The following is a 14,002-nucleotide window of genomic DNA, read 5'->3' on the forward strand; positions in this document are numbered from 1 at the left end:
GCACTTGGTCTCCCTGCTCCATTTCCACACTCCGTTCGTAACATGTAAGCGAGTCCATCACTCGTATACTCCATCGCTTTTCGGCCTTTTGGCTAAAATCAAGTGTAGTATCTGTTCTTGGGTTTGGAGGATTAAGAGAGCTGACCATAGAAGAGAGAATTTTAACCATAAAAGTGGTGATTTTACCCTTGGTTTTACTAATCAGTTCTGTTTTATCCCAACAATGAAGGTGCTTTTAGAGTTGGACCGAGCCATTTTTTACTTCATCTGGAAATCCAAGTTGGAGAGACTGAAGAAGGACACCATGAAGAAAAACAAAAAAAAGGGAGGAAAAGGAGTGCCAGACTTAAAGCTCTTCTTAAAGCCTCGGAAGCAGATATGTTGCCCTGCACCTGCGAAGCGCGCTCCTTACACCAAATGCACCGAAAAGCCAAGCAATGACACGATTCTGGATGGACTCATACCTCCGGAAACTAAAACTAATAACCACCGACCAAAGAATTCCTGTGTCTTTTAACCTGCCACCTTCTTAGTGTAGTATCTGTTCTTGGGTTTGGGGGATTAAGAGAGCTGACCATAGAAGAGAGAATTTTAACCATAAAAGTGGTGATTTTACCCTTGGTTTTACTAATCAGTTCTGTTTTCATCCCAACAATGAAGGTGCTTTTAGAGTTGGACCGAGCCATTTTTTACTTCATCTGGAAATCCAAGTTGGAGAGACTGAAGAAGGACACTATGAAGAAAAACAAAAAAAAGGGAGGAAAAGGAGTGCCGGACTTAAAGCTCTTCTTAAAGCCTCGGAAGCAGATATGTTGCCCTGCACCTGCGAAGCGCGCTCCTTACACCAAATGCACCGAAAAGCCAAGCAATGACACGATTCTGGATGGACTCATACCTCCGGAAACTAAAACTAATAACCACCGACCAAAGAATTCCTGTGTCTTTTAACCTGCCACCTTCTTATTCCTTAATCAAGAAGTTTTTGAAGAACTTTAAATTAGAGCAAGAAAATAGTGAAATTTTAACAAATCACAGATGTATGATCTCTGTCGTACAGGAGCGGGAAGCGGTGCGTCCAGTGCGCGGGCTTGCATTCGGCGAGCCCGCAACAGTTTGGCGCAACGACAACCACCCCGCCCTGTCAAAACAAACTTCGGGACCTGTCATGGATGGTGGCCCATGATGTCCTCCCAGTCAGGTCCGTTATGCACTCTCGGGGCATGTCAGCTCTCTCAACGTGCCCTGACCTGGCTGTGGCGCCCAGGAGTCAGTGTGGGACCTGCTCTGGTAGTGCAGGGCTGCCGTAGACCTGTGGGTGACCTACAATTCCCCGCAAGGTAAGCGCAGAATGCAGACCTTGTACTTTATGCAGTAACCCCGTTGAAAATCAAGCAAGAAGACTTTACAAAGCAGTCGCTGACCTTTGCTGCCATCAAAGACGCCATGTGGACTTCCAGTAACTTGCTGGTAAGGAAGAACAGACAGATACCCCCCCCCCCCCAGCCCGTGGCTGTGCTCCAAATGGCTGCAGCAACTCTCACAGCTGCACACGGCAAACCTAGGAGACATCGACCTGGTATTGCAGTACCTCCAGGAATGGTGCACCCCCTCTACTGGTCAAATCAATAGTTCATATGTTAGAAAACCATTTCAATCCGTTCGCTTCATTCTTACAGGATTAAGCAGTCAATTATGACTTGATGGGGTCTGATCTCAATGTAAGATGTTAGGATTTGAGGCTTCCCCACCAAACGGTTTGCAAATAGGTTCATTTCTCGAGGCTTCATGTGCACACAACCCCCCCCCCCCTTGCTGGTCAAAAGGAGTAATTTATTCCATTAATGAGAATTACACTCACCTTTATATTTTGCTTCATGTAGTCTGATCAAAATGAATAAAACTTCACTGTATGTCCATTCACATGTAACATTGAAGGATGTGGACGTGTGTTTCAATATGTAAATAAATACCATCGTTGTCTATTAAGAAGTTAAAAGTTGATGAAACACATTTCTTTTTTTGTAGGGATGCTGTCTTTTAACAAGGAAAGACTGATATGCTTATGGATGAAGATGATTTGTACTTGTGATTGTGCTTGTAAACAGTAAAGCGGAGTGCGTGTGCAATTGAGGGGGTGGTTATTGGTTTTATTCAAAAACAATATTTTTGGCCAAATTACAATAGACTGACATGTGCCCATTCAGTGGGAACCACCAGAAATTAAACTGCATTGATAAACGAGGTCCCTTCGTTAGTCGTCACCTTACCGTGGTGGAAGGGTTTGCGCGCCCCAATGATCCTGGAGCCATGTTGTCTGGGGCTTCATGCCCCTGGTTGGGTCACCCATGGCAAACGGATCCTAGGTGAGGGGCCAGACAAAGCACGGCTCTCACAAGCCCCTTATGAAGAAAAACATAATTGGATTTTGTTTTTCCTCACCCGGACGCGGGTTACCGGGGCCCCCCCTCTGGAGCCAGGCCTGGAGGTGGGGCTCGAAGGCGAGTGTCTGGTGGCCGGGCCTTCGCCCATGGGGCCCGGCCGGGCACAGCCTGTTAGGGTTTGCAGAATATCTTCATCGTATGATTATGTTGGAATATAACCTGTAATAATTTAACTAGTGTGTCCTGTCTAGACAAAATTAGTTTACCAAAGTGCTAAGATCATTTCAACTTATTGACTAGCTGCAGAGGAAGCAATCGAAGTTGCTTTGTTTACAGCACGTCGTAAAAGGTCCCTTGCTATGCTTTGATCAGCAGGGGACCGTCTTCACCCTATCCTGTGTGTTCCCACACCCCCACTTTCAACCCCCACTTTCAACCCCACTCTGTTTCTCTCAATAAATAAGCGCCTGACGAGGCCTGAGTCAGACTTCATTCGACCATCGCTGTGAGCACAGCGACGAGTGAACTCTCCGCCTGCAGGTGCCTAAAATGACTAACTTGACTCCAGTGTGGTTCTTGCAAAATAAGTTAGAGTGAGCAGCACCCTAACATTTTGGTGCCAAAACCCGGGACCCTCATACCCGCCATCTGGCTGACGGAGGAGGACGTGCTGCATTGTCGACAAGCCAGCGTCCTTTATGGGGACCTGGAAAAGAAAGTCCTGGGAAGAGAATTTCTTCGCTGGGCCAGCATCTTAGGTCTGCCTTCGTCTGTCAGAGGTGGTTTGACGGGGTCCCACATTGCAGCGGACCGAGGAGACAAGTAAGTCATGGAAAAAAGCGCAGATACGGCTTTGGTTTGTCCGAGCTATGAGATACGGCTTTGGTTTGTCCGAGCTATGAGATACGGCTTTGGTTCGTCCTAGCTATGAGATACGGCTTTGGTTTGTCCTAGCTATGAGATACGGCTTTGGTGTTTCCAAGCTATGAAACAGCTGGGTTTCAAGTCCCAGTGGAAGGAACGGGCTAAGAAAAAGAACAGAGCTTCTTTTTCTTAAGTGAAGAAGGGCGTGGATTCTTTTTTTTGTCCGTTGTTCCAAGCTGTTTGCATGAATGTTGTGTGGTTGAGAGTGTGCGACTGGTAGGATAAATTGACTGCAGAGAGAATTTGGTAAGGGGTCAATTTAAACCTGCATTGAGGATCCTCATAGAAAAGAAAAAAAGAAATAACAAAAAAAAATTGTATAAACCTAAAGTACCGAATTAAGATGGGAAATAAGAACGGTAGATTTCTAGCTCTTGAAGAAGATGAGAAGTTCATGGCGAGTAAATGTCTTAATTGTATGCAATACATGCCGAAGTGGAGGAAAAAGTATGGTGTAGAAGGAAAGAGAGAGAGTTGAATCGTGCTAGAATGTGGTTGAAAGCTTCGCAAGAGAGAAGAGAACAAACTCAAGAGACAAAAAATGGAAAGATAAAAAGTGATGAGACCACCATTCAATTAAGGTTTGGAAAAGAATTCTGGGTGCACAGTGGCATCCCATTTGATGATGATAATGATCTAAATGAAGATGCAACGATCTTCTTCCGAAGCTCCCAAAAGGGCAGAGGAGGAGTAAGAGACCAACAAGGCCGCAGGCCGCCATTCAATTCAAACTCCAGCTCAAATTTGGACTGTTGGAACTGTGGGAAACGGAGCCACTTGGCGAGAGTATGTCGTTGTGTAAAACAATACCAATCAAAGGGTGGAGGAGGAGGCAGAGGAAAATGTCAAGCTTCCCCCCCCTTTTTTTGACCGCTCATGCTAATACAGAGACATTGTATGCTACATTTAATGGAAATTATTGATTGGTTGTGTTGTAAGATTATACGATCTTCTATATGCAAGCTGAATCTGAGAGATTGAGTTCTTTAAATTTGAAAACAAAGAAAAAACTTAATTTAATTAATTTGCCAGCCGTTTTTATTGTATTGAGTTTTTGGGGGGATTAGTGGATTGTTCTATTAGGAACCTTGAATTGAAAATGGTATGTGAATGTTGTGTGGAGTGCTTGGATGAATTGGGACCAATGTGATGGAAAGATTCCTTTTTGGAGACTGTGTGTGAGATGCAAATGAGCATTGATGACTGAATGCCCGACTGAAGGGAAAATACAGGTTGAATGGTTGAAGTTGTTGGAGACTGCTATGGACAAGTAGTTGAGCGACTTTGAAGGAAGAATGATTTTGAGTAAGTTAGATGCTAGGAAGGAAAGAAAAGAAAGAAACAAATACAAACAAAAGAGAGAAAAAAAAGGTTGCTTTTGACAAGAGTTGCAAAGGACAGACAAAGGAACAGTCCTTGACCCGGCATTTGCGTTTGGCGGTCGTCAATGTGGTTCCAAGACCTGCGTCTTGTGGTTTGTCATTTGTAACGTTTGGCTGTTGTGAACTTCCCAAACAGACATAAGTGATTTGGGCTTTTGTTGTTTGTTGTAATTGGTTAGTGGGAGGACTGCTGGAGCTTGCTCCTTCAGTGTCTCACCTGTGCCTTCCTGCCTTCCATTGTCTCCACTTAGACTGGACTGTGGAGGGGGGAGTGTGGTATTGTGGTGTGAAAAGGGTGTAGGAGCCGGCTCCTGTGGTGATTGATATTGTAATTTGATTGTGGGGGAAACTGATGTAGGTGTGGGGCTCTGGACTCTGCGGGTAGCTGTTTGCTGGGTTGGCGCGAGTGGGGGACGGCGGCATTGATTGTCCCAGTACTGGCCAAGCTGGGATAAATCAGTATGAAAATGCCGGGCCCCCCCCTCTTGCTTCCCTTGCTGTGGCTGCGCGCAGAGTAGGGTCGTACCCACTCCAGGGGTGTGCTGAGTGCGTGGTGGCAAGTGATATTGAAGCAGGGTGATGCCTAGGGAAGGTGTGACAATAGTTGCACGAAGGATAAAAGGCACTGAGGAAAGAAAAAAGAAAAAGGAAAAGTATAACCAACACGTCAAAATAGAGGATGACGTCTGCGCAGCGTTGTTTGTTGGTATTGTTTGTGAGCTGTGTCTCTGCTGTTTTTGTGTTGTCTGTGTGTTGTGTTATGTGTTAAAAGAATGAAATTCGCTAATATAGGTGCACTAAAGAATTTATTTATCTGTAGTCTATCTGATTTTCACCGCAAAACAAAACCGATTTTGTTAAGATAGGAAGGAAAAATAAAAAAGCGAGCAATTTGTTTATGGGCAGAAACTGGTCCACGCTCCTTTAATGCCTAGCCTTGGTTAGACAAAATTTGAGAGATGGAAAGAACTTGCTTTCTGGAATTGGATGATGAACAATTATGAAGTAACGACATTTCAAAGCTAAAATTTGAGAATAAGAGAGCGATTGAGTTAGTTAAAGTTATGGAACTACAACAGTTAACCATTATATTATTTTACCAGCAGTTATTATTATTATTATTTTTTTTATTATTTTTTTTTTTTATTCGATTGGTGGATTGGGTTGTTACGTTGAGAAAGGAAAGGAAACGATACAAATGGGCAGCTGTATTGAGCCATGGGGTTGTCACGTGCTGTTGACACCTGGCTCAACAGGGGGGATGGAAGGGCAGTTCAGTCAGCTTTATACAACATATGAATTTGATTCATATTCAAAACGTTTATGAATTTTTTTTTAGAGCTTGTTTAACATGTGCTTAACACAATCCACAGGGTTATAATGCCTGGTCATAATAGATGCATTCTAAAAATGGATTGAATCGGCTTCAAAATAAACATTGAATGCCTTAACAGTGGCAGAAGGGTTATGTAAAGAAATAATAGTTTGTCAACAACTGCTGTAGATGTTAAAGAATGGAATCAATATCTCGAGAATGAATGTGGATAGGTTGTTTACCGATTGTGAAATGTGCGACAAAGTGTTCTAAATAATATCCGTTGAATGGAAGAAAAAGAAAAGAAACCATTGCTTTTAGAGAATGTAGTCAACCAAAATTATATATGTACCAACATGCCAAGATCTGGGAAAAAGCTGGAAAAAATAAAAACATAATGTCTTTAAATTTTAGAGGCGACAATGATCTGACTGAAATTGATGCAATTAGAGTCCCCAGAGGAGTTCCTGATTAATAAGAATTAACTGACCAAATTGAAGCGGGATGGGAGTCCTCCATTTGCTGCTGGTGGACGATGAACAAGAACGTTGACAGGATAAATTACATCCATTGCAACATGCAGAAATTGGGCAAACGGACACAAGCGGGACTTGAGGCAGTGCACGAACAGCTAGCCATGACTTCCCTAATGTCAATCCAGAACCGCAATGCTCTTGTTATGTTGTTGTCTGGGAAAGGAAGGGTCTGCGCAATGTTCAGGGAACAATGCTGCACCTTCATCCAGAATGACACCGCCCCTGATGGGACCCTGACGAAGGTGATTGCAAACTTGCAATCCCTCAACACGAGGATGAAAGAGCACAACAAGTGGATGACTGCTTTTGGGAAGTATGAAGCCCTTGTGTCCTCAATAACTGCTATACTCACCTTGTGTGGATGTTGTTGTATTCCATGTCTCCGTGCTCTGTTTAATCGTCTTATCACTACAGCAATCTCGCCCATGGACGACGAGATGGCCCGGGTATGTCTAATGTCTGAACGACAGCATGTTGATAACGATGATGGTGATGCAATTTTTGCACTTGAGTTTACAGACTTTTTCCCAGATCTGTGTGTTTCCGAATAATGATGTCGCAACATTTATCCTCTTTGGTGGAAATATTTGTGCGCATACTTGTGATCCGACAACTGAAAATCAAGTGAAGTGGTTGTTTTTGGTAATGTTAAAAATTTAGCAAATGCGTGATAAGCAGGAGGGAAATGTTGGAATAATTTAAGTGAAGCCTTGGCCTGCCAGACCTGTAGGCCTTGTCTTTACGAGTTTATGGCTTTCCTTTTATCTACGTTCTTTCTTTTTAGTGACAGGGAAGTCTCTTTAGTGACAGGGAAGTCTTGATTGATTGATTGATTGATTGATTGAATATTTATTGATCCCCAGGGGTGGGGAAATTCAGGCCCCAGCAGTATCCATACCACAGAGTGGGTATACAAAAAACACACAGATGGCATGAGCGCAACTCAATAGGCTCTCACAAGGCTGCCACACAACGGCGCCACAAAGAAAGTCAGAAAGTGCACAAGATAAAAGCCATCAAAGCAAATCCAAGCTAAAAGACAAAGGAAAAAAAAGCAACAGCGGCCACCTAGCACCCCTCAATACAAGAGAACACCCCAAAACACACAAAATAGCCTCCACGGGGTCCATCGACAGGTGTAAGGGCAGTCCAGTTCAACGGTGCCCAATGGACCGTGGTGGTGAATCGGTGAAAACATCACAAAGCAGGCAAACGTGTGAGCAGCGTCCCGGGCACCCTGTCGGGGGACGTGCAGATGGCCACCACGGGGCTAGCATGGCGAAAGTCGTCGGTTCCGACGAGCACGAGGGAGCGGACTCCCCACAGGTGTTGCGGCTGCAAGGCCAATGCGAGGGACCCGGTCATCACTGGTCGGATAAGCAGGAAGCCGTCGTAGAGTTACGCCGGCCTCGACCGATGATCCCGGTCCGGTCCCAGGAAGAAAAAATAAATAAAATAAAATATCCGATCCGAAGAGGTACCGAGGTGCGGTAGAAGGCACCAGCATCGCCGAATGGACAAAAAGACAGAAAGAAAAAGGAGAAAATAAGGAAATAAAGAGGAAAAGAGAGAACACTGCTGGGAGGCAGCCACTCACGGCGCCATACCAAGAGAATGATTTTGATCCCTGTCAGCCATATGTGTCCTTCCTGTCCTTATGTTATCTGTGTGTTTTTGTTTCTGTAAGAAGCCTTCACTAACAATGAGCAGAGCTTATTTGCATAGGCAAAATGTTCTTATTTGGTTGAAGGAAACTCCATTCCTTTTAGTTAACTGTAGGTTTGGTTCATAGATTGTTGTTGATCAGAACTGTTTTTCTTTGTTAAACATAGTTTGAAGTAGTTGCGTACAAGTTATCCTATATTTACTCAATGTTTGTTTAAGGAACTGCATACCAGTTACCTTACATTAATTTAACATTTGTTTTAGTGTTTAGGACAAGTTACTTATTGTTATTGGGTGTTAATTTGCTAAGTAGATAAAGTCTAGCCAAGGTCTAGTTGCATTGTTCCACAGGAAAGTGGCAATTTAAGTTATCTGATCTCACTCGCCGACAACTCGGCCAACAACTGGAGAAGAACAGATGGACAAACTCTGCGGGGGTCACGGGCCGACAATGAAGTGCTAGTTCACACCGCACTACATTCCTTAGCTAATCAACCTTGCTACAGACACAATCTTCCCTCCCTTTGGTGTAGCAACGCCTCTGTAACCAGGGCAACCAAAACAGTGATGAGAGGAGCAGAACATCTCAAATGACTAATGCAAAGGTTGCAGAAAAGGTGCTGTTTTTTGCTGTTTTCCGGACGTGCTGCTGTCCTTTCGGTGGCGGATCCAGGTCCAGATCATCCCAACGTTCCAAAGAAGGAGGGGGACGGGGCCTGCGTCGACTGGACCCTATAAATTGGTGGAGCGCATCTCACATGCCGTCCGGCTGGCCGGCAAAGGAGGATCGTGGTATCATCTGTCCCAGTGCGCCCCAGTGAAGGGTTCCTGCAAGGAACCAGACCAGCCATCGACAGTCCCCGCCCCAGTTCATACAGAGGCAGAATAATCCTCTTCCCCCTTGGTGGCCAGGTAGTCCACCCTGAGCCACTGAAGACAACGACCACGCAGCAGACATTCCCAAGTTCTCCCCGGACGGAGCAGATCTGCGAAGGGGGTGAGAATCGTGCTCACCCTCCACCAGTGGGCGTGCCAAGCCCCCAACGACTGAACAATCGCGAGCAATTTTTATCTTGATTGATAACATTCTGGTCGCCTAAGGCAGAGGGACCGTGTAACTCTTTTCCTGCATTTAATCTGGCCGCAGGTTTTTTAAATTACACACACAATTTGGACTGGAGTATTGAGGAAAAACCTCATCTTCACTGGAAGTTATTGCTTTCATTGTATTTTCTTACTTATGTTTGATTGATCGAGGTTGCCATAATCATATGATAAAACAGGGGGGAGATGTTAGGGTTTGCAGAATATCTTCATCGTATGATTATGTTGGAATATAACCTGTAATAATTTAACTAGTGTGTCCTGTCTAGACAAAATTAGTTTACCAAAGTGCTAAGATCATTTCAACTTATTGACTAGCTGCAGAGGAAGCAATCAAAGTTGCTTTGTTTACAGAACGTCGTAAAAGGTCCCCTGCTATGCTTTGATCAGCAGGGGACCGTCTTCACCCTATCCTGTGTGTTCCCAAACCCCCACTTTCAACCCCCACTTTCAACCCCACTCTGTTTCTCTCAATAAATAAGCGCCTGACGAGGCCTGAGTCAGACTTCATTCGACCATCGCTGTGAGCACAGCGACGAGTGAACTCTCCGCCTGCAGGTGCCTAAAATGACTAACTTGACTCCAGTGTGGTTCTTGCAAAATAAGTTAGAGTGAGCAGCACCCTAACACAGCCCGACAAGGAAACATGGGTCCCCCTTCCCATGGGCTCACCACATGTGGGAGGGACGAAAGGGGTCGGGTGCAGTGTAAACTGGGCGGCGGCCAAGGGCAGGAAACTTGGCGGACTGATCCCTGGCTTCAGAAGCTAGCTCTTGGAACATGGAATGTCACCTCTCTGGCTGTAAAGGAGCCCGAGCTGGTGTGCGAGGCAGAAAGGTTCCGACAAGACATGATCGGACTTGCCTCCACACCCATTTGGGTTCCGGTATAAGCTGGCCCTGGACTCTCTTCCACTCTGGAGTTGCTCACGGTGAGAGCAGGTGTGGGTATACTTATTGCCCTTCGGCTGGGCGCCTGAACATTGGAGTTCACCCCGGTCAACAAGAGACAACCCTAACCTACCTGTGTAGGTGGCTACACCAATGTGGCTACGCAGAACGGGAAAACAAGTTCAGGATCCTAACAGCCTGGAGTATGAAGCTCTTCTGTACCTCTTCCCAGAGGGCAGACCTCGAACAAAGAGTGAGCGGGGTGACTCAAATCACTCACAATCGTGGTCGCCTTGCGGGTGAGATGGGAGGTGTAAATGTACTTCAAGGAGGGGAGCGAAGCCGTGTTCACTGTGCGCTGCAGGGCCTACAAGTTGTAGTCAGTGCAGCCGCCACCCCAAACAGCAATACAGCTGGAGAGGACGCTCTCAATGGTGCCGCTGTAAAATGTAGTCATGACGGCCGGAGGAGCGCTCAATCGCCTGAGTTTCCGCAGGAAGTACAGGCGGCGCTGGGCTTTCTTTGCCAGTGATGCGGTGTTGGTGGACCAAGTGAGATCCTCACTGATGTGCACCCCCAGGAACTTGGCGCTGCTCACTCTCTCCACCACAGCACCGTCGATGGTCAGCGGCAACCCACGCCCCTTTAACGTTCTCATGGCGCTCTCAACTACGTCCGCCTTACAATAACACACACAAACACACACACGCACACAAATACACACACAGCAGTGACTCTCCAATACACATCAATACCAAATGATCAGGCGTTGCTTTCCCGCCTTTTCCGGACAGTATAAAACCTTCTTACCTGGAGATGGAGGATGTTGTTACATCTGCTGAAGTGCCATGTGTACTGACCGCCATTAAACAACTCAAGATCTTGCCAATAAAGAACAAACCGTTACCCCACATCTTAGTTTTCCTGACCCAACAACGGACATCATCAACAACACGCAACAGCCGTTGATGGAATCGAACCCGCACTTTCTTAACTGTGAAGCAGACATGCTAACCAGTTCTCCACCGAGCCGCCAAAGAGTATAAATATTACGATATTACATCCCGCCTTCCAACATCGAAGGCGACAGGATCACGGCTCTTAGTGAACTGTACCAGGCTGTCAGTGAACAAGAGACAGCGCACCCTGACGGTTTCACCATCTTCACTGGGGATTTTAATCATGCTAACCTGAAGTCTGTTTTTCCGAGGCTTCACCAGCATGTTAATTTTCCTACGCGTGGCGACAGCTTCCTGGACCGGGTCTACTCTTCGCATAAAGGAGCTTTCAAAGCCGCCCCCCTCTGGAGAGGAGGGACTCGTATGTGAGATTGCTGTTTGTGGACTTCAGTTCTGCCTTCAACACCATTGTGCCACAACGCCTCATCAGCAAACTTGACGCGCTGGGCCTCAGTACCTACCTCTGCAACTGGCTACTGGACTTCCTCTGTCAGAGGCCACAGGTAGTACGTGTTGGCGACAAAATCTCCGCCAGCATCACGCTGAGCACGGGGGCCCCCCAAGGCTGCGTGCTCAGTCCGCTGCTCTTCACCCTCCTGACGCATGACTGCACTGCAACCTACAGCGACAACCGTATCGTGAAGTTTGCTGACGACACGACTCTGGTGGGTCTCATCACCAAGGGAGACGAGACTCAATACAGGCTGGAGGTTGACCTTCTGACCACGTGGTGCAGGGACAACAACCTCCTGCTGAACGTCGACAAGACCAAGGAGATTGTTGTGGACTTCCGGAAGGGTCACACCCAACACCTGCCGCTGACCATCGACGGTGCTGTGGTGGAGAGAGTGAGCAGCGCCAAGTTCCTGGGGGTGCACATCAGTGAGGATCTCTCCTGGTCCACCAACACCGCATCACTGGCAAAGAAAGCCCAGCGCCGCCTGTACTTCCTGCGGAAACTCAGGCGAGCGAGCGCTCCTCCGGCCGTCATGACTGCATTTTACCGCGGCACCATTGAGAGCGTCCTCTCCAGCTGTATTGCTGTTTGGGGTGGCGGCTGCACTGACTACAACTTGAAGGCCCTGCAGCGCATAGTGAACACGGCTGGTAAGATTGCTGGTGCTTCGCTCCCCTCCTTGAAGGACATTTACACCTCCCATCTCACCCGCAAGGCGACCACAATTGTGAGTGATGTGAGTCACCCCGCTCACTCTTTGTTCGAGCTTCTGCCCTCTGGGAAGAGGTACAGAAGCCTGCGCTCCCGCACCACCAGACTCTCAAACAGCTTCGTACTCCAGGCTGTTAGGATCCTGAACTCGCTCCCCCGTTCTGCGTAGCGTCTTGTACTTTTACTGTCTGTACTGTCTGTATGCACACTGGCTCTTATTTGTTGTGTTATCTGTTTATTTATTATTTATTATTACTCTTATTATTTATTGTTTGTGCCTTTTTGTTTATGATGTTTTTTACTTTTGCGCTATGCTTGCTGGCTCCGTTTTGCTCCTCTTATTTATTGTGTTATCTGTTTATTTATTATTTATTCATCACTCTTACTATTGATTGTTTGAATTTTTGCCTTCTTGTTTTTATATTGTGTCGCGTACTTTTATGTCTATCGTGTTATGTGTCTCGTCACCGTGGGATAGAGAAAAACGTAATTTCGGTCTCTTTGTGTGTTGTGACGTGGAGAGATTGACAATAAAGCTGACTTTGACTTTGACTTTGACTAAATACAAACCAGATTACAGATACAATGGAGCCTCGGTTTTCGACCACAATCCGTTCCAGAAGGCTGTTGGAGAACTGAATCGTTCAAATACCGAATCATGTTTTCCCATTACAAATAATGGAAAAAAAAAAAAAAAATTTAAAAACCCCACCTTTTTAAAGTATTTTTTCATTTGTACATTTTTGTCCGATCGCGCAACTGCAGTGCCTAGCCTTATTGTGACAGAGCGGTCGCTAAAATTTAGAAAATATTTTTAAAGTCCTGATGTACTTTCCAAAATTTAAGTGGACCTCAGTGCGCAGGGAGCTTAATTTGGTCCGAGCGCTCACTGTTGCATTGCTTTAGGAGCGTCTTTGTGTTTTACTGGCTTTACTGATCCCACTTGCTTTAGAGGCATGATTAGAGTTGTTGCAATCCTCAGAGTAACGAGAATGTAATAACGAACAGAGTCAGTTGGCATGCGGGTCCTCTAATGAGGTTCGACAATCAAATTTCGTTCGACATCGGGAGCAAAAAATTCTCAAATTTATTCGTTCAAATATTGATTTGTTCGAGAACCGGGACGTTCGAAAGCCGAGGCTCCACTGTAAAACAATGTAACATTAACTTTCGACGAGGATGGGATTTGAACCCATGCGTGCAGAGCACAATGGATTAGCAATCCATCGCCTTAACCTCTCGGCCACCTCGTCTTGCTTATAGAGTGTTGACAACATGTTGTGCCGAGATACTTTGTGTGAAAATCTGACGAGTATGTGATATGAAATGTTGAGTGGAGAGCACAATGGAGTAGCAACCCATCGCCTAAATATCTCAGCGATCGCATCTCATGCATGAGTTGCATGGGCGACATGATATGGCATGTACGGGGTAGTATAAGCTACAAGGTAAAATAATATGATACTTTAGATGTGAAATGAAGAAGAGCTAAGCCACAAAAGAAGTGACACTGTCAGCAAAGAAATTTTTTTTTTCAATGTTGTCTCACCCCAAATCTTTGGGATCATCGGTTCTGCGCAGTTGGATAGTTCCACTAACATTTTAACATCAACATTCTTTCATGGTCTGCCTGGGTATCTCGGCTGATGATCCTAAAGAAAAGAACCTAAATTTCTTG

The 14,002-nt window shown here is 45.7% G+C and overlaps 2 non-coding genes across 2 annotated transcripts; one reads left to right on the top strand and one right to left on the bottom strand.

Moving 5' to 3' along the window:
• Positions 1-72: 72 nt before the first annotated feature.
• On the top strand, positions 73-267 carry LOC133147134 (U2 spliceosomal RNA). The gene has a single exon (XR_009711525.1). It is a non-coding gene; the product is annotated as a U2 spliceosomal RNA (small nuclear RNA).
• A 13,228-nt stretch (positions 268-13,495) lies between these two features.
• trnas-gcu (transfer RNA serine (anticodon GCU)) lies at positions 13,496-13,577 on the bottom strand. The gene has a single exon. It is a non-coding gene; the product is annotated as a tRNA-Ser (tRNA).
• Between the last annotated feature and the right edge of the window lie 425 nt (positions 13,578-14,002).

The sequence above is a fragment of the Syngnathus typhle genome, unplaced genomic scaffold, assembly GCF_033458585.1.
Source record: "Syngnathus typhle isolate RoL2023-S1 ecotype Sweden unplaced genomic scaffold, RoL_Styp_1.0 HiC_scaffold_33, whole genome shotgun sequence".
In the NCBI taxonomy this organism is placed as follows: Eukaryota; Metazoa; Chordata; class Actinopteri; order Syngnathiformes; family Syngnathidae; genus Syngnathus; species Syngnathus typhle.